General features: G+C 47.1%; 1 protein-coding gene across 1 annotated transcript in view; it reads left to right on the forward strand.

Annotated features, from left to right (window-relative positions):
• Window positions 1-20941, forward strand: part of LOC138284669 (uncharacterized) — a 538877-nt gene that overhangs the window by 263176 nt on the left and 254760 nt on the right. The gene's annotated exons all lie outside the window — the stretch shown is intronic.

The raw sequence follows: 20941 nt of genomic DNA on the forward strand, positions 1-20941 counted from the left end.
TTGGCCTTAGGATTTAGCAGCGGTCCCTTGTAGAGTGGTATACCATATACACAGGGCCTGTAAGTTAAATGCTACTAGTGGACGTGCAGCACTGATCGCCCATTTAAGTAGCCCCTTAAAACATGTCCCAGGACTGCCATTACATCCTGAATGCAGTTTGTGTTAAACCGCTAAACGACTTGGCAATATAAATGCCTTCAAAAAACAGGAGGGACAGGGAGATTAATGGTCCAGTGTACTGTCTCCCTTAATGAAACTCTAAACCAAATAAGTACACTGTTCCAAACAAACTAAACACAGGGGACTAGAAAGGACTGCAGTGCAAATGTTATAGGGGTGCCCTCAAGCATCACGTTAGGATGTCAAGCATCATCATTGGGCTAACCCCTCGCCAGACTGGCACTGCAATGTCTGACGGGCCTCCAACGGAAAGATGGAGGCTCTTCAACCAAGAAGATGATTAGTCAAAGACTGCAGCCCATATTGACAGGGGAAATGAAGGAGAGACACAAGTCTAAAATTAGCTCTAATCCTCTTAATAGTTTTAATAATTTCAATAGGGATTAGGCCAAGATTAAAAGCACAACACGGAGTATACAGGAAAACAATGTTACCAATACTCCTTCAAAGCTAGAGAGGAGGCAAGTAGTTTGCTCCTAACATATGGTCGACATGTTTCGCGCCCGCACGGTCACACATGGATCCACTGGCGCTTCATCAGGACCGCTAACATTTTACTTCTCCTTATAATAACAAGACAATAAATGCTGGAAGGTCCCTTACAGTCTGCCGATCTATTGTGAAAGTCAGTCAAATAATAGGTCGCCCATCCCATGAAGGTAACGGGCATCATAGGGACGCGTAAACCTCTTACCCAAGGAGAGTATTTTGCACTTCTCCCCGAGGTCCGTCTTGAACCTGCCCGAGGTCGCGTTTTCTTGGGTAAGAGGTTTACGCGTCCCTATGATGCCCGTTACCTTCATGGGATGGGCGACCTATTATTTGACTGACTTTCACAATAGATCGGCAGACTGTAAGTGACCTTCCAGCATTTATTGTCTTGTTATTATAAGGAGAAGTAAAATGTTAGCGGTCCTGATGAAGCGCCAGTGGATCCATGTGTGACCGTGCGGGCGCGAAACATGTCGACCATATGTTAGGAGCAAACTACTTGCCTCCTCTCTAGCTTTGAAGGAGTATTGGTAACATTGTTTTCCTGTATACTCCGTGTTGTGCTTTTAATCTTGGCCTAATCCCTATTGAAATTATTAAAACTATTAAGAGGATTAGAGCTAATTTTAGACTTGTGTCTCTCCTTCATTTCCCCTGTCAATATGGGCTGCAGTCTTTGACTAATCATCTTCTTGGTTGAAGAGCCTCCATCTTTCCGTTGGAGGCCCGTCAGACATTGCAGTGCCAGTCTGGCGAGGGGTTAGCCCAATGATGATGCTTGACATCCTAACGTGATGCTTGAGGGCACCCCTATAACATTTGCACTGCAGTCCTTTCTAGTCCCCTGTGTTTAGTTTGTTTGGAACAGTGTACTTATTTGGTTTAGAATATAAATGCCTTGCCAAACCTTAAATTTCCATTTTACTGTCACCCCTAGTATAGGCCCTAAGTAGCCGATAGAATACGGTTCATTGTAATTAAAAGGTTGGACATGTACTTTTGAGTTTTACCTTTCCAGGTAGCTTTTCTCCACTGTGAGGCCTACTTGTCCCATAGGATAATATTGGGTTGCCTTAGAACATTTAGTAAGTGCTAACATTTGATGGGGGGCAGATAGACATGTTTGGTATCTACCATTAAAGAGGATTTTAATTCCTACTCTTAGACTTTTGGTGCCTGCAACCTGTCTTAGGTCACACAACTGGGTGCCACTGGCATTCAGACATTGTGAATTCCTCCTGGACAGTCACACAATAGAGGGATTAGGTGTGCCTGAAAGGGCCATCTGCTGTCAGGGTGGAGGGCGGAGCAGGACACAGCCTATTCAGTTCCAAGTGGGGCTATGCCCTGCCATCACACAAAGGGCACCACTGCATTTTTCCTGCAGTCAGCTTAGAGCCAGGGCAGCAGAGTCTGTAAATTCCAAGCACATCAAAGAGAAACCTCTAGAAACTTCTCATAAACTTTAAGGCAGGCACCAGGTATAAAATAGGGCCCTTAGGTAAACTCTTCAGTCCATTTTCTGCAATTGCGGAACATCTTTCAGTGGACTGTCTGCTACTGTGTACTCCACAAGACTGCTTTGCTGCACCTGGATAGACTACTTCGCTGTCTGGAGCCCACCTTGAACCCTCAGAGGACTGCATTTCTGTTTGAGTTCTGCTTCTTCACCTGAAGCCAGGACTATCAGAGTGACTGTAGAGGCTAGTTTGCTGGCCTCTGGTTCAGATCCACAAGGACATAACAGGCTGCCACCATTTTGAACACACACCTAGAGCCAGCCTAAGTGAGTCCTAACCCCCAAGAGGTGCCCCTTCAGTCATGACACCTTGGTGGTGGTAGTAAAAGTGCCCAGGTAGCCAAAAACCAAACCTTGAGATTTAGAGCATTTTTTAGCCAAACATTTGTGAGAACAGAGGGAAGACCAGGACAAACCTGATCATCTATCTGCCAAGGTGCTTTGACCGACAGCCTGACTTTGCTGCTGCTCCGCTATGTTCTTTTCTGCATCAGCAAATCCATTTGAGTGATACTTTGCCAAAGGGATATCCAGCTTCCTAGAACTGTCTTCAGCTACAGCCAAGTCCCACTGAAGATTTGTGAGTTAAAAAAAAGTGACCAACCCCGAACAGAGATATCTTCACTGCGACTTTGTCCAGCCTCCCTGACATCCATGCTCCTTCCCTGGACACTGCCTGCAGCTAGTGAACGTCTACCTTCTCAGAACTTTTTGTTGAAAAGTCCATAGATTACTGCTGACCAGGCCCAATCCACTTTTTGTATCTGACCTGCGCTCCATCGTGGACGGACATATTTATCTTCTTTTGTTCGCGCAAGACTGGATCAGCTATCCGTAAGTGGCGCTTTGATCTTTTAGGCGCTAGATTTCACTAATGAATTATTAAAGTTTTAACTCTGGTTCTATTGACTCGATTTTTGTTGATTTGGTGTCAAACAATTTATTAAACTGTAATCTATTTTTCTAAATTGGTGAGGGGTTTTTCTTGTGTTGTGCTTTCACTTTGTGAGCTGCATAAATACTTTATTACTGTTAGAGGCAATGTGTAAAGTTAAACCTCATGGCTTTTTGTGCCAGGCTACCATGGGTTAAGCACAGGTTACTCTAGTGACTTTTTGTGGTTTAACCTGCCAGGGATTGTGGCTGTTGCTTGACCAGTGCAAAAAGAACAAGTGATGGACAGAATGCTAAACAATGTCAAACATTACCCCCAGTACAGAGATCTGGGCTTAAATCCATTGTTTTTCTGCTACCCATGCCATTCCAGTTTGGACCCAGCCATATGCAAATCACTCTTGACTCTGTTCCCCGTGGTAAAATCCAGCCCGAACTGCAAGGCCAGGTCTTCCCTGGACTGGAAAGAAGCATCCTGGGACCGGCTTCAGGTGTCACCCCCCACTCAGCCAGACTAGCTTGACTCCAGTGGCTTGGGGAGCACGGGACCCACGTATGGGCATACCCGTCCCACTTAGGGTAATAATTGCTAAAAGAACTGCAGTGGCATGGTGAGCAAAATAATTGATGGATTAAACCCAGATCTGTGACTGGGAGTGAATGTTAGATTCATTCCACTTTCCGTCCATCATTTGTGTTTGTTTGCTTTTGTCGCCCAAAGTGCGCCGGGTATGCCCAGGCATGGGTATACCGGGTGTTTGCGCTAGGGGATGAGTTTAATAAGATGTGAATTACTTTTGAGATTTTTGTACAATATGATCTATGCTAATTATGGCCGAGAGGGCGGAGGAAGATAGGAACAAGGATAGACACAATATTGTGTAGTGGATAGTAGACAAGCTGGTGGATTAAGCTCAGCTTGGGAGCTCCCCTGGACAGGGACAAGCGTCTGACTGACTGAACACTACCCACAAAATGCACAAGGTAGTTGGGAGGGCTATAGTTCATTTTTGGGATAGAGTGGGATTCTGTGTCAGGCCCATTGGTTCCACGAAAAGTCTCAGGACACACCATAGCAAACACTGACTGAGGGATTTAATTTGCTCATTGGGAGGGAAGTTGTGTTGTTGGGAGGTTGCAAAGGCGGGTCAACTGGGGAAGTTCCCATATCACAGGAAGGGAGCCTAATAGAAACACTGATTGGTAGGCGTGGGACAGAGCAGTCCACTGTAAAAACCAAATTGAAAGACTGCAGCTATTAATAGGAAATATATGACCTGGAATGTACAAGGACTTTACACATTTTCCCAAAGATACAAGGTTAACACTTTCATAAGTTAAAATACCACTCTCAGCAAATACGTTTCCTGGAGCATAACTAAGGAATGGCAAGTTCACCTATACACTGTGAGGTGTTGTAACTTTGCAAGGGGAGGGTCCTGACCTGGGCTGGGATAGGGATCTCATTTAAATTGCAGGAGGTGGTGAGGAACACACCTGGGAGATACTTGGTTATCTTTAGTATCCTTCATGGAGTGGAGATGGGTTTGGTTAACACATGCGTCAAACGCAGATGGTGCACAGTTCTTCCCCTCGGTTATTTGGGTTGCCTTCTGGTACATATGCTCTCCCACCCAAATTAATCTAACACCTAATTGTGCGGGGCATTGAAGCCTAGGAAAGTATCCTCCTACACCTAATTGTGTGGGGCATTTAAGCCTAGGAAAGTATCCTCCTAATCCTGTGCTAAAACCTGGAATGGAGGCAGTATTGTTGAAATTCTTAATGTGAACTGATCTTTTAGACGTTTTGAGGCACCAGCATTCCACAGATAGGGTATAGTTGTTTCATTCTCAGGTACACAATACAAATAGCAGGATAGATTTTGATCTGGTAGATGGGAGGATATAGGACTATTTGAATCTGCAACATATTTAAATCAATTTTTATCAGACCACTCTACACTGATTTGCACCATAAAATAATAATTACTGAATGATAACACAAAACTAAATTACCTATGAGGAGGTTATGAAGTTTCTGACTGATCCAGCCATCTTTGCTCAAGTATGGGACTTTACTGGTCACTATTTCCGCACAAATAGTAGGGTTACAGAGTGGGAGGCCTATAAAGTGACCCTCACAGGAGAGTGTATATTATGAGCTTTGGGAGAGTGAAGGTGCTTGGAGAGGCCCCTGGTGGACATGAAAAGGGTGCTGGCTAGCTTATTGGAAAGGGCAGTGACAGACCCGGATTGTGAACAGCAGCGTTTAAAACAAAAAGACATATGGAAGATACTTAGACCCAGCTTGATAGATACACCTACCTACGACATAGCCTGATTTATTCCCCTCCCTAAATAATCAGTGTCTGTCTTTTGGCATGGTGTGCGATGTGAAAACCTCATAAGCATATACTATCATTGCAAAAGAGTGATGGGAAACCGGTAATTGTAAAGGAGCAGATAAATACTATTTGTAAGGAATTCCTATAAGCGGGGAGAGTGAGCCCCTTCTCTGGTGGATGAACAAGAGGTAAGGGCATTCATTAGTGCGGTGAGCCTAGCAAGACCTACAGCTGCATAGTGAGAGGATCCAGACTAAAGAAACTTTGGAGTGCCTGAATTGAAAGAAACTTTGGAAGGGATGGCCAGAAGTAAAACCCTATGTTTGGATGGTATCCCAGTGGACCTATATCAAGAAATGCCCTTGCTCCTTCTAGAGTAAACAGAGTGTGTTTTTGAAGATGACACGAAGGTAGGTTGCTTATTGCCCTATACACAGGAAGTAGTGATTACCCTCTTTGGGCATCAGGACTAAGATTTTATTCAAGTATTGTCTTATTGGTCAATATTGCTTATAAAAAACTCACACCTAGGTGTTGCGCAAGACCCCAGCTAATAGGTTTTTGAATGTCATTAGCTCATTTATACATGAAGATCAAACATGGTTTATTGCAGGTAGAATTATGATGCATAATATAAGAGGACTGATGCATATTATGCACGTCCCAGCGAACTCTGAGCACAACTGTGCACATTTTTGCTCTGGATCTAGAACTTGCGTTTGACTCAGTGAAGTAGACAGGAGGTGTGATCTCAGAGCCCTGTACCAGGGAGGCCTGCCTGATCTAGTTTTATTTTATTTATGTTACGGAACTCTGAAGAGATCCACATAAAAACATACAAATAATCTTAGATAAAAATACACCATAAACAAAAACAGTAAAACCTTCAAATTCATGGAATACATTACAAAAAGTAGTCAAACAAGTCACTGACCTTAAATATGTGTTAAACTCAATAGAGATTTAAAAATGCATTTGAAAAAGTAAAAAATTTGTCACTGAAAACTCTTCATTGGGCAGTCATAAAGTAACTGTAGGACTCGCACAGACAACTTCCGAAAAATGGGCCTCAGCTGTTTACGACGATGCAGTAAAAGAGCAGGGCAAATAAGATATGATTCAAGTCTTAGATCCCAGTCTGGCAACAATTACATACTTCAGAGGTTCCATACCATTTAGCTGTAAGACAAATTAAAGGAAGCATGTCTAGCTGCAACAAGATCCAAAATCCTCTAACTTGTGGAACAGGTTCCATTTAATGTACGGTTGTGCCTGTTCATGAACAACGAGTTTTTTATTTTTGATAACCACTCTTTTTAGAACACACTTCAATATCCAGTTGGAAGCTTAAGGCCGGTGAGGCCTGTTTTAAGCTAGCCTTTAGATGTAACACAGGTAGTGAAAGAGCCAAACTTGGCTCCAGCCCAAGATGGGCTACAGCATACATGAAATTTTTGTAGATTAGTAACTTATCCTTCTTGTCTACAAGAATTTCCTTTCTCATAAAGTGCCTTACTGTGTCCTCTTCACTCCTCTGGAGGCAAATCACCGAACACACAACTCCCACCAGACCCAGAGCAAAAGCACATTTGATTCCCATTTCCAACCTTAATGCTGCCTCTGGGATTGAGGTATTACAGGAGGTGAGATTTCTTAACACGTGCCCTATTTAATTCAGAAACCCCATTTAGCAGCATCTATCAGCTCCATTCCATAGAGCAAGGTGGAGGTGATTATAGCCTGAAATACCTTTAGAAGATGCAAAATGTGTCTTCTGCCTGTAGCCCCGTAGAGTGCTCCAAAACCCTTGGCCTGAGACTGGGCTTTACATGAGTTGTTCATCATGTGAGCATTATCACTCAGATTACTACACATTATTTTCCCTAAAAAAGTATGTCCTTACTACTTCTAATATTTGGACACCCAAATGGCAGGAATAATTTGCATATTTGGGCTTTTCTTGCCATGAAAGCAGAGTAGCTTGCTCTTAGTAGTGTTAATCTTCAAGTAATGTACATTGTCAAATTGTTGGAGTACCTCTAATCGATTATTAAGGCTTTTGGAGGTAAGATCCAGGATCACTATGACTTCTGCATATCACAGACAGTCAATTGGTCTTCCCCCAATGGTCCGAGATGTATAAGGAAAAGAGCAGCGGGACTAAGAGGCACACTTGTTTTAGGCCATTCTTAATATTTCCTTTGAGAGGCCAGGATCCCACCTAATAATACTGTGCACCAAGCAGAAGAGTGAAAGCGATAATTAAGTACAATAGGGTGCCCGGCATACCTAAACCAGAGAGTTTTTCTATGATACTGCTCGATCCACTTTATCAAATTCCATGGAAAAGTCTATAAAGACAGCATAAGTCACACCACCTTTAATAATTACATATCTCTTGTTGAATAATTGTAGGGCATATTATCAATGGTTCCATGATTTCTCCTGAAACCAGTCTGCTCACTTGGTATGATTTTATTATCTTCTGCCCATGAGCTTAGCTGTGTCAGCAAGCATTTTGTGAAGAATTTACCTATGGCATTTAGTAAAGCAATCTCATAAAAATCTCCTGCCAGTTTTTGGTCTCCTTTTTTAATTAGCAGAACAATAATGCTCTCAGTCCAGGAAGAGGGGACTTTCCAGGCCTCATTACAGCTTTTAAAGACCGGATACAGTAATTTGACCCATAGTGTTACTTCCCGTTTCACTGCCAGACTGGGACCGACTCATCGTATTAGAAGTGTGCATTCCTCGAATGGCCAACTCAATTTCCTTTATCGAGGGAGCATTATAGATGGATATATTAAATTCCACCTTGGGGAATTCTTCAAACACACCATTTTCCTCATATAAACCGGAAATGAATTTGGTCAATCTATCTTCCACAAATGTGGAGGGGAAAGATCTAACCCTCGTCCCACATCCTTCTGCTACAAGTGCCCAAATGATTCTTGCCTGCCCCTTAGAGACTGCTTCTCTTAGGTCAATCCATAGCCAATCACTAGCCTCCTTTTTTAGGGACTCTTATCTATCAGGACCCTATGAACTTACAGAAATACAGTTGTTTGAGAGGATAATGGGACTACAAACTAATCCATCTAAGTTAGGCTTCGCCCCCATGGCAGGCTGGGGCGTCCCCCACAGGTTCAATTGTTAAGGAAGGCCTAAAGTGGGAACTAGAAAGATTCAGATCTTTACGAATCTAGGTTTCACTGGACCCAGAAGAACACTAGTTAACCCTTCCATCACCCTGCCCCTGTTTTGAGCAGAGTTAAGTGGGGTTTTGGAAGGCCCTTGCCTTGTCCATACTGTGCCGAATCCCACTGGCAAAGGTGGTGGTTTCACCCAGGTGCTTATACGTCCAAGGAACACCATTTGCCCAATCCCCATGGTGACATTTCATAGGTTAGAGATTTTACTGATTTGGGCAGGTCAGAGGGATAAGAATGAAGCTCAAATTATGGAAGCATCCTTGAGTGAAGGAGGGTACTGAGGCTGCCTGATATCTTCTTATATTATGCAGCTGCTCAACTGTAACATGACACATATTGGTTTGAGGAGGCTCTTTGTTGGCCAGAATATGTGGAGAGTATACTCTGCTGTAAATATTTTAGAGGGGGTGAGGAGTGCCATGGGAAATGCCTTTCTGGGTGCTGCAGGTCGGTGAGATATGTTACAGAGTGATTGTATGGGTGTTCAAGAGGTCACCCTTTGCATTAAACATCCCCTTGTGAATACTGAGGCCATTTCAGATTAATCAGAAAGATATGCTCCTTTGGAGCTGGAAGCAGGGGACTGAAATACTGTGGGTGATTTGTAGTTGAATGGCAGATTCATGTTCCTAGCGCAGTGCCAGGAATTGTTTGACATTGGTGTAGGAAAGTACCCTCTTTTGGCATGGTTACCCCCACTTTTTGCCTGTCAGTGTGTTTTGACTGTGTTCACTGGGATCCTGCCAACCAGGACCCTAGTGACTGTACTCTCTCCCCCTAAATTTGGTTGTTCCTGACTTAGTACAATCTACAATTGGCATTCTGGTGCCCCCATGTAAGTCCCTAGTTTATGATACCTAGGTACCCAAGGCATTGGGGCACCAGGGGTTCCCCATGGGCTGCACCATGTATTATGCCACCCATGGGAGCCCATGCAAAATGTGTCTGCAGGCCTGCCATGGCAGACTGTGTGAAAAGGTGCATGCACCCTTTCACTACCAGTCACTGCACCAGGTCACTGTATGTCACCCCTGTGGCAGGCCCTCCTAGCCCAGAGGGAAGGGTGCAAGTACCTGTGTGTGAGGGTACCCCTACATGAGCAGAGGTGCCCCTACAAACTCCAGCTCCATTCTCCTGGACTTCGTAAGTGCAGAAAAGCCATTTTACCCGTGTGCTAGACACAGGCCACTATCTGTCCAGATACATAATGGTAACTCAGAACCTGGACATGTTTGGTATGAAACATGTCAGAATCATACCCCAATACTGTTGCCAGCATTGGTTGTATGCTTCCAGGGACCTCCAACTTTGGTCCTACCAGGTTGCACAGTTTTCCCGGGCACCCTGCGCTGCTGCTATCCTACAGACAGATTTCTGCCTGCCTGCTGCTTGACCAGCTCAAGCCCAGGAAGGCAGATCAAAGGATTTCCTTTGGGAGTGGGAGGCAACACCCTCTACTTTTGGAAATGGGTGTTACATGGCTTGGGAGAGGTATCCTCCCTAAGCCACTGGTATGCTTTGAACAGCACATTTGATGCCCTCCTTGCATAAACCAGTTTGACCCAGTCCAAGGACCCCTGGTCCCTGTTCTGGAGAGAACCTGGACAATAGAAAGGGGAATAACCACTCCCATGTCCATCAACACCCGAGGGGTGGTACCCAGAGATCCTCCAGGTGGCCACTTGAATCTGCCATCTTGAATCCAAGGTGGGCAGAGGCCTCTGGGAGCATCTGAATGGCCAGGACAGGAAGGTGACATCACCGCCCCTTCCTGATAGGTGGTCACACTGCTAGGTGACCAATCCCCTTTCTGGGCTATTTGGGGTCTCCCTCTTGGGTGGGTCCTCCAATTCGACATGCAAGATTCTAGCACAATTACTCTCCAACGTTTAACTTACCTTCCGGTCACTGGAACTGCAACTGGACCCTCCAGGATCCGACAGTCTGCATCTACAGCAATGACTCTGCTCTGCAACATTGTTTCTCCGGCTACTTCCAGCAACTGCAGCATTTCCCAGGCTGTGCATCCTTTGAGGGTGACTAGTCTTAAGTCTGCACAAGAAACAAGAAGGAATCTCCTTTAGAGTAAAGGAGTCACTCCCCTGCATCCGCAGGCACCAACTACAACGATGACCGGCTAATCTTCTCTCCTCCAGAGCTGCTGGATCCTGCATCACGGGTGATGGTTTGGAGTGGTTGCCTTGGTTCTCTATACCAGCTGCCCAGCTTGGGAGATGGTAAGCCCTTGCCTCCCATGCAGGACAATGGATCTTCAGTATCTGTGTAGCCGAAGCCCCCAGCATTCTTCCCTGCGACACACAGCCCTCTGCATGCTTCTCCAGCGACGTGGGACTCCTTTCCAGGTGTGCTGCGTGGGCCTAACCGCGACTCCTGTGCTTGCTGCCTGTGGATCGCCTTTGGGGGCTGCCTCCTCTTCCTGTGACTGTCCTCACTGCTGAGGGTTGTAGGAGGCTAGCCTGGTTTGTAGTGGGTACCAAAGGGACTTACACCTTATACCAGGTCCAGTTATCCCTTATTAGTGAATTGTAGTCAGTGTCTGGCAGCTAGGCTGTCTAGAGGTAGCTGTAGCTGAGCTGCCGAGACTGAACTAGGAGATATGCAAAGCTCTTGTATACCACTGTAGTCACACAGTACTCACACACATGAAAGACAATACTCAGTGTTACAAAAATAAAGATACTTTATTTAGGTGACACAAATGCCAAAAATACGTTAGAGACAATACTCCCTTAGGAGCTAAGGAATATACACTAGAATCCAAAAACAGGTAAGTAAACAGTTAGAAACAGTGCAAATAGGGAAAATCACAATAGGTTGCAATGGGCCTAGGGTAACACAAACCATATACTAAAATAGTGGAATGTGAGAGTCGGTTTCCCACCTAGGCAAGTGTAGTGTGTAGAGGGGCACTGGGAGTGTAAGAAAACACCAAAGGTAAGTAATAGAACCCACCTCGGAGCCCAGGAAAACAGGAGTAGATCACAGTAAGTTTCCTGAAACACACAAGAAGTCGTGATAGAAGATTATGCAAGAACCAGAAGAGACTGCAAGACACCGACAATGAATTCCTGGACCAGAAGACCTTTGGAAGAAGGGGACCAATTCCAAGAAGCACTGAAGAGTCCAGGGAGAACAGGAGCCCCTGCTAACCCATATGAAGGTGCAAAAGGAGAACCACCGGTGGGAAGACAAAGTGAGAAGAGGACAGATGTGGATTCCTAGTTGGTGAAGGAGATGTCCCATGCCGGATGGATGATTGCAGTCTAGTTTGCGTCGCTGGATTCCGCCAACAAGCCTTGGCACACACAAAGCTCGCAGTTAGCGGAAAAAGGCACTGCCCAGGACCAGGAGGGACCTGGTGGCCTCTACCCAGGAGGGGAGAAAGAGGGGGCTCTCAGCAACTCAGAAGACCAGGCAGTGTGCACAGGGGTCCCACAACATGGGAACAAAGAAGGTGCAAATGGAGGCCCAAGCAGCATGACACAAAGGGATCCCATTCCACCGGAGAACCACTCAGGAAGCTGTGTGTCGCAGGATGGAGTGCTGGTGGCCTAAGCTGTCCTGGGCACTAAGAACTTCTTGGAAGGTCACACAAAAGACCTGGCAACTGCAAGTCATGCGGTGCATGGGGGTACTGTCTTGCGTGGGGAGGCAAGCTCTTAGCTCCACCAAAGTTGGACAGCTGGATCTTGGGACTGTCGGGATCACTTTAGTTCACCATCCGTGATGCAGGATCCACGCAATTCATCAGGAGAGGGGACCCACGCAGCCTGTCGTCTATGCAGAGAGGTGCCTGCTGAAGCTGACGAGTGACTCCTTCACTCCAAAGGAGATTCCTTTGTTCTTCTGGTGTAGGCTGAAAACAGGCTGCCCTCTGAGGATGCATGACCGGGAAACAGTTACAGTTGCAGGAGCTGAAGATACAATGTTGCAAAAGTCTTCTTTGTTGCAGTTTGTAGAGTTCCTTAAGGGTCTAGATGCAGTTTCTTCGGTAAGAAGGTGAAGTAAAGGATGCAGAGGATTTCTGCTGGAGTCTTGCAATCTGAATCTGAAGAACCACTCAAGAGAGAGACCCTAAATAGCCCTTAAAAGGGGATTGGTCAGCTACACAGGAAAGCACCTATCAGAGAGGGCTCTGGCGTCACCTGCTGCCACTGGCCACTCAGATCCTCCCAGTGTTCCCTGCCAACTTGGAATCCAAGATGGCAAAACCCAGGGACCCTCCGGAGGAGCTCGGAGCACCACCCCTGGGGTGGTGTTGGCCAGGTGAGTGGTCATTCACCTTTTCTTTGTCCAGTCCTGTAGAAGCCTTTGCGTGGGTTCCCTATGGGTGGCAAAAGATATGCTGCAGCCCACAGGGATCCCCTGGAACCCCAATGCCCATGGTACTTAGGTACCATATACTGGGTATTATAAGGGGGCACCAGTATGCCAATTGTGAGTGAAATACTGGGTTACCAGTATGCAACAACCATAATTTAAGGGAGGATCCCATTAGACACAGTCAAACACAGACAAACAGGCCAAAAGTGGGGGGTAACCAAGCTAGGCTACTTTCCTACAGCATTGACCCCAATGTTGAGAAGAAAGGCACCACTGCAGATCTTGCTCAGTTTCCTCCAAGATCTGGACCCTGTTTGAGAGATTCCCCTGATGCTTCGTCCACTGGAACTTCAGGTCCACTGCAGAGCCCGCATATGCCACCTGGCATGTGTCACTAGAAGGATGCTGGAGGCCATGAGGCCCAGCAGCCTCAGAGTCACTCTCACCGAAATCCAGGATAGAGGCTGAAACATCGGTATTGTAGCCTGAATATCCTGGATTCTCTTTTCGGGAGGATAAGCCCAAAACCGTACTGTGTCGTAACAGCTTCAATGAAGGGGAGCGTCTGAGAGGGAGCCAGGTGTGACTTTAGCACTTTTATAGTGTACCCCAGTGAATGCAGACGTAGTCTGAAGGTGGGAGATGGCAGTCTGGAGTGTGCTCGCCTTCAGCAGCCAGTTGTCGAGGTAGTAGAAGACTGAAACCCCTAACCTGCACAGATGAGTTGCAACTGCTGCCAACACTTTTGTGAACACCAAGGGACACTGGTAAGGTCAAAGGGAGCACAGTATTTTGAAAGTGCTCATAACCTACCATGAATCGCAAGTAAGATCTGTGAGCATGCAGGATGGATATGTGGAAGTAGGCGTCCTGCAAGTCCAACGCTACCATCTAGTCTCCAGGGTTCAAGGCAGACAGGACATGAGCCAGAGTAAGCATTTTGAACTTCTCCTTCCTGAGGATTAGATTGAGGGCCCAGAGGTCTAGGATAGGGCAAAGGCCATTGTCCTTCTTGAGCACCAGAAAGTAGCAGGAATAACAACCAAGACCTACTTCTGGCATAGGGACCCTCTCTATGGCTCCCTTGGCCAAGAGAACTGTGAATTCCTCGCAGAGAAGTGTCAAATGATCCTTCGCTAAGCGGTTGTAGGACGGTGACATGGGCCGAGGTGTAATCTCGAAGGGGAGGGAGTAGCCCCTTCGGACTATTTGAAAAGTCACCTGTCCGTCGTGATGTTTTCCCAGTGGGGCAGGGGATGGCGGATGCTGCCTCCAACTGGTCTGGGATGTTGAGACTGACTTGGGGGGTTTGGAGGCTGCAGCAGGGGTGGGGGTGGACTAGGCAGACCTCTAGCTCCCTGACCCACGAGCCCCTGGGATTCCGTAACAACCCACAGGCTGTGCAGCATGCGCAGCTTGGTGGCTGGCAGGGAAAGAACGCAGCAGGGAGCCCCTTTGTTAGCACGAAAGGGACAAAAAGTGGACTGTGCTGGGTTAGGGGATGCTGCAAGGCCAACGGACTGAGCGTAGCCAGGGACTGCTTGAAATGCTTGAGCGCCGAGTACGCTTTGTCTCTGAAGAGACTGGTGCCATCGAAGGGCATGTCCATGAGAGACTGTTGGACATCCCACAAAAAGCCAGACAACCTCAATCTGGTGTGGCACCATAAGACCACCGTTGACGCAACCGATCTGCCCAGAGAGTCAATCGTGTCCAGCCCACAACGGCAGCATCCTTCCCATCAGCAACTGCTTGGGAGATGCCCCGGGACCTGTGGCAGCACTTGCGCAACCGTATCCTATAAGGAATGGGTTTTGCATCCCAAGAGGCATGCACTGTTCACGGACCGCAATGCCAGACTGGAGGAAACAAACATCTTCTTCCCAAGCTGATCCAGTCTTTTTGATTCCTGATCCGAAGGGGCCGCTGGGAATGCACCAGGTGAAGAAGAAGCCTGAATGAGAAGGCTCTCAGGTGTAGGGTGTTGGGACAGGAATTTAGGGTTATTCGGCACAGGTCAATGGCAGTGGGTGATTGTCCTATTCACAGGGGTTATATGTCTGGACCATGGGTGCCTAAACCACCCGTGGCTCAACAACGAGGTCGAACAATCACCTCATTCTAAACACTAATGCCTTTACTACAAATGCGTTTACAATGATTTTAGCGTTGTAAACGCATTCCTGGTAAAGGCATTACCAATCAGCATGCACGACCCAGCATGCTTCTACCCCAGCGCCCCACCCCTTAAACATAAACCCTGCTCCCCTTCCCCCCTAAACTCTAATCACCACCAGCCCCCCCACCCCACCCCAAAAACTAAAAATACCCTGAGTCCCCACCCCCGCCCCTAAAACCTAAACCCTGCCCCCCTAAACCCTAATCACCCCAGCCCCTCCAAAACAGCCCCAGTCCCAACCCAACATACCTCCTCCTTCACTGCGTCCACTCCGACTCCCTTCTGTACCTTAACCACGCATGTACGTTGTTCAAACATGTGTGGTTAAGGTACCAAAACCAGGGATTCGTGGAAAACGAAAGCGTTGTTTCTCTTTTGTTTTTCACAACCTCGTGGTTCTGGACTCGTTCTTCCGGGTGTTTCCCATTCACAGGAGCCCATGTGTTGGATCTGGACCAAGTACCCAGTAGGTCATCCCAGAGGGCTTCATTGAAAGGTAAAAGGGTTCTGAGGTGGAAGCCTCAGACTGAAGCACCTAAGTCAGGAGGTTAGTGCTTACAGCCACAGAAGTTAGCTTGAAGCTACGGTCCTCAGCTGCCCTACTGACCACCATAGAATATGATGCTTCCTCCTCCGTAAAGAAAAGAACTGACATCAGCACGCTGGGGTAGAGCCTATATATTATCATGACATCAACCTGGTGACCACGACACTAACGACATATGCAGAGTCAACCAATGCCACCTGACGGCACGCAAGGATACTACTCAAAGAAAAATCTACAGATCCAGTCTGATGTCTGGGGGAAATTCTAAGGTAAGGAATCTGCCACTAGACTTCTCATATCAGATCAATGAGTCGTACAGCTTTTGTACTTGGATAGTGTATTCAGGGTGGAAGTACACTTTACTGCCATTTTCCTCTATCAGGCCATTTTTCCTTGCTCACTGAAGGATATTGTCCCTATCTCTGAAGTTCAGTAGTTTTGAAGCCAGCTGTTGCGGCAGGAGACCTGGTCTGCGAGGCATAGCCAGCACTTTGTGAAGAACAGGGACAGCCTGCCTAGGGCCACAGAAGAAATAATGCAAAACGTCCTTCAGCCAGTGTTCTAAACGGAGTTCCATACGTTGTCTACCTGAGAAAATTGAGAAACCAACAATTTTAATAGTATTTCATCTTGATCAGATCTTTGGCTTTCACGTCTAAGGTCAGTATATGTTTTTGGTAGTCTGCCCATTGTTGCTGCAGATCTTTGACCATGAACGTGTTGTATCTCCCCATGCCGACTCCATTTTCATGATTCTCTCTGCTAATTTGTTTTGGTCTGCCAGTAGTAGGGTCAAATGTATTGTCACTCTGTCAATTTTAGTTTCTAGTGCTTCACGAGAGACTGCTATTGCAGCAAGGATTGTGTTGAATTTACGAGCATCCGCAGTTGTTTCTGCAGCACTTTGAAATGTACGTTCTCCTGCTAGAATATTCCCACCGCTTAGTCTGGTTGATCAAATGGAGGTCCCATGCATCTCTGTGGGGCATAGAGGCCCCCTTTCTGGCATTCCATGTCTCTGCTGAGATTCTTTTGACAACCTGCCCTCAAGCTTTCAAGAGCATACTGAAGCAGCCAACACACGCTCAGAATTCAGGAACAGCCCTATTTCCACCGATCAGTAAGGGGCATCTTCTGAGGTTTGCTTCAACTCTAAACCCACTACTGCAGGCACTCCACTGTCTGCCAATTAAGATCTTAAGCTGTACTAGCTGTAATCCGCTGTTTACATTGTTCTCCCCACTGTTTTAGCAGTGCGATCCTGGGTAACAACATTGTCTTTTAGGGGAGCCCAGAAGTACTGCTGGTGAAATCCAGGAAGACCTGTTGCCCTACAGCAACTTAGTATTAGCAGACCCTGCTCTTATACTAGCCAAGATATCACCTCACCATTTTGAATGCCACAGTTCCAGTACACATAAATTGACTTACACAGGAGAGAGCTCCACCATTAAACCTAGGCATAACATATGCATACCCTGATTCTTCAATCTTCAGCAAAGATAGGCAGGGGGACGTAGAGGCAAAGGGCCGCCAGGCCACCAAGGACCCATACCTCTTGTCCCAGCAATCATAGTCCACCAGGCACCACCATATTTTCTTCAATAGTAGGGCAGTCAAGCCATCCCCACATGCATTTATTCTGTCTGTGGCCAGTCAATGCTTTTGGCAATCAGTCCTCCTGGTGCGCTTCACTTCCAGTTGATGGCCACAAGCATAGTAAGTGCAGCAGTTTTTCCTGCCTGCAGCCCCCTATAATGTAGCCCTGGCACCCCTCTCTTTATTTTTATGACAATATCCCAAAGTATCTCAGTGAGTACCCTCAGTATGAGGATAGCAAATATACACAAGATATAGGTACACAATACCACAAATATGCAGTATAGTCTTAGAAAACAGTGCAAACAATGTATAGTTACAATAGGATGCAATGGGGGCACATAGGGATAGGGGCAACACAAACCATATACTCCAAAAGTGGAATGCAAACCACAAATGGACCCCAAACCTATGTGACCTTGTAGAGGGTCGCTGGGACTGTAAGAAAACAGTGAGGGTTAGAAAAATAGCCCACCCCAAGACCCTGAAAAGTGAGTGCAAAGTGCACTAAAGTTCCCCAAAGAGCACAGAAGCCGTGATAGGGGAATTCTGCAGGAAAGACACAAACCAGCAATGCAACAATGATGGATTTCCAAACGAGGGTACCTGTGGAACAAGGGGACCAAGTCCAAAAGTCACAAGCAAGTCGGAGATGGGGAGATGCCCAGGAAATGCCAGCTGTGGGTGCAAAGAAGCTGCTACTAGGAAGTAGAAGCTGAGGATTCTGCAGGAACGACAAGGGCTAGAAACTTCCCCTTTGGAGGATGGGTGTCCCACGTCGTGAAGAGTCGTGCAGAAGTGTTTTCCCGCCGAAAGACCGCCAACAAGCCTTGCTAGCTGCAAATCGTGCGGTTAGGGTTTTTGGATGCTGCTGTGGCCCAGGAGGGACCAGGATGTCGCCAATTACGTCAGGGGACAGAGGGGGTGCCCAGCAAGACAAAGAACCCTCTCAGAAGCAGGCAGCACCCGCAGAAGTGCCGGAACAGGCACTACGAAGAGGAGTGAAACGGTGCTCACCCGAAGTTGCACAAAGGAGTACCACGCCGCCGGAGGACAACTTAGAAAGTCATGCAATGCAGGTTAGAGTGCCGTGGACCCAGGCTTGGCTGTGCACAAAGGATTTCCACCGGAAGTGCAAAGAGGCCGGAGTAGCTGCAAAAGACGCGGTTCCCAGCAATGCAGTCTGACGTGGGAAGGCAAGGACTTACCTCCACCAAACTTTGACTGAAGAGTCACTGGACTGTGGGAGTCACTTGGACAGAGTTGCTGGATTCAAGGGACCTCGCTCGTTGTGCTGAGAGGAGACCCAGGGGACCGGTGATGCAGTTCTTTGGTGCCTGCGGTAGCAGGAGGAAGATTCCGTCGACCCACGGGAGATTTCTTCGGAGCTTCTAGTGCAGAGAGGAGGCAGACTACCCCCACAGCATGCACCACCAGGAAAACAGTCGAGAAGGCGGCAGGATCAGCGTTACAGAGTTGCAGTAGTCGTCTTCGCTACTTTGTTGCAGTTTTGCAGGCTTCCAGCGCGGTCAGCAGTCGATTCCTTGGCAGAAGGTGAAGAGAGAGATGCAGAGGAACTCGGATGAGCTCTTGCATTTGTTATCTAAGGAATTCCCCAAAGCAGAGACCCTAAATAGCCAGAAAAGAGGGGTTGGCTACTTAGGAGAGAGGATAGGCTAGAAACACCTGAAGGAGCCTATCAGAAGGAGTCTCTGACGTCACCTGCTGGCCCTGGCCACTCAGAGCAGTCCAGTGTGCTAGCAGCACCTCTGTTTCCAAGATGGCAGAGGTCTAGAGCACACTGGAGGAGCTCTGGGCACCTCCCAGGGGAGGTGCAGGTCAGGGGAGTGGTCACTCCCCTTTCCTTTGTCCAGTTTCGCGCCAGAGCAGGGCTGAGGGGTCCCTGAACCGGTGTAGACTGGCTTATGCAGAAATGGGCACCATCTGTGCCCATGAAAGCATTTCCAGAGGCTGGGGGAGGCTACTCCTCCCCTGCCTTAACACCTTTTTCCAAAGGGAGAGGGTGTAACACCCTCTCTCTGAGGAAGTCCTTTGTTCTGCCATCCTGGGCCAAGCCTGGCTGGACCCCAGGAGGGCAGAAACCTGTCTGAGGGGTTGGCAGCAGCAGCAGCTGCAGTGAAACCCCTGAAAAGGCAGTTTGGCAGTACCAGGGTCTGTGCTACAGACCCGTGGGATCATGGGATTGTGCCAACTATGCCAGGATGGCATAGAGGGGCAATTCCATGATCATAGACATGTTACATGGCCATATTCGGAGTTACCATTGTGAAGCTACACATAGGTAGTGACCTATGTGTAGTGCACGCGTGTAATGGTGTCCCCACACTCACAAAGTCCGGGGAATTTGCCCTGAACAATGTGGGGGCACCTTGGCTAGTGCCAGGGTGCCCACACACTAAGTAACTTTGCACCTAACCTTTACCAGGTAAAGGATAGACATATAGGTGACTTATAAGTTACTTAAGTGCAGTGGTAAATGGCTGTGAAATAACGTGGACGTTATTTCACTCAGGCTGCAGTGGCAGGCCTGTGTAATAATTGTCAGAGCTCCCTATGGGTGGCAAAAGAAATGCTGCAGCCCATAGGGATCTCCTGGAACCCCAATACCCTGGGTACCTCAGTACCATATACTAGGGAATTATAAGGGTGTTCCAGTATGCCAATGTAAATTGGTGAAATTGGTCACTAGCCTGTTAGGGACAATTTGGAAAGAAATGAGAGAGCATAACCACTGAGGTTCTGGATAGCAGAGCCTCAGTGAGACAGTTAGTCATAACACAGGTAACACATTCAGGGCACACTTATGAGCACTGGGGCCCTGGCTGGCAGGGTCCCAGTGACACATACAACTAAAACAACATATATACAGTGAAAAATGGGGGTAACATGCCAGGCAAGATGGTACTTTCCTACACAACCCCCCCCTAAACAAAGGACAATAAGACTAGTCATTACCTGATGGGTCTTCATTGTCTAAGTGGAAATATCTGGAGAGTCCATCTGCATTGGAGTGGGTACTCCCAGGTCTATGTTCCACTGTATAGTCCATTCCCTGTAGGGATATGGACCACCTCAACAATTTAGGATTTTCACCTTTCATTTGTTTTAGCCAAAGTAGAGGTTTGTGGTCTGTCTGAACAATGAAGTGAGTGCCAAACAGGTATGGCCTCAACTTCTTCAGTGCTCAGACCACAGCAAAGGCCTCCCTCTCAATGGCAGACCAACGCTTTTCTCTAGGGGTCAACCTCCTACTAATAAAAGCAACAGGTTGATCCTGGCCCTCAGAATTAAGTTGTGATAGGACTGCCCCTACTCCTAATTCAGATGCATCAGTTTGGACATAGAATTTTTTAGAGTAACAAGGGCTTTTCAGGACAGGTGCAGAGCACATGGCCTGCTTCAGCTCCTCAAAAGCTTTCTGACAGTTTGCTGTCCATGATACCTTCTTAGGCATTTTCTTTGAATTGAGGTCATTAAGAGGGGCTGCAATGGAGCCATAGTTCTTTATGAACCTCCTATAGTACCCAGTGAGGCCTAAAAAGGCTCTCACCTGAGTCTGAGTAGTAGGGGGAACCCAATCTATAATAGTTTGGATTTTCCCCTGAAG

The sequence above is a fragment of the Pleurodeles waltl genome, chromosome 3_1 (genome assembly GCF_031143425.1).
Source record: "Pleurodeles waltl isolate 20211129_DDA chromosome 3_1, aPleWal1.hap1.20221129, whole genome shotgun sequence".
Lineage (NCBI taxonomy): Eukaryota > Metazoa > Chordata > Amphibia > Caudata > Salamandridae > Pleurodeles > Pleurodeles waltl.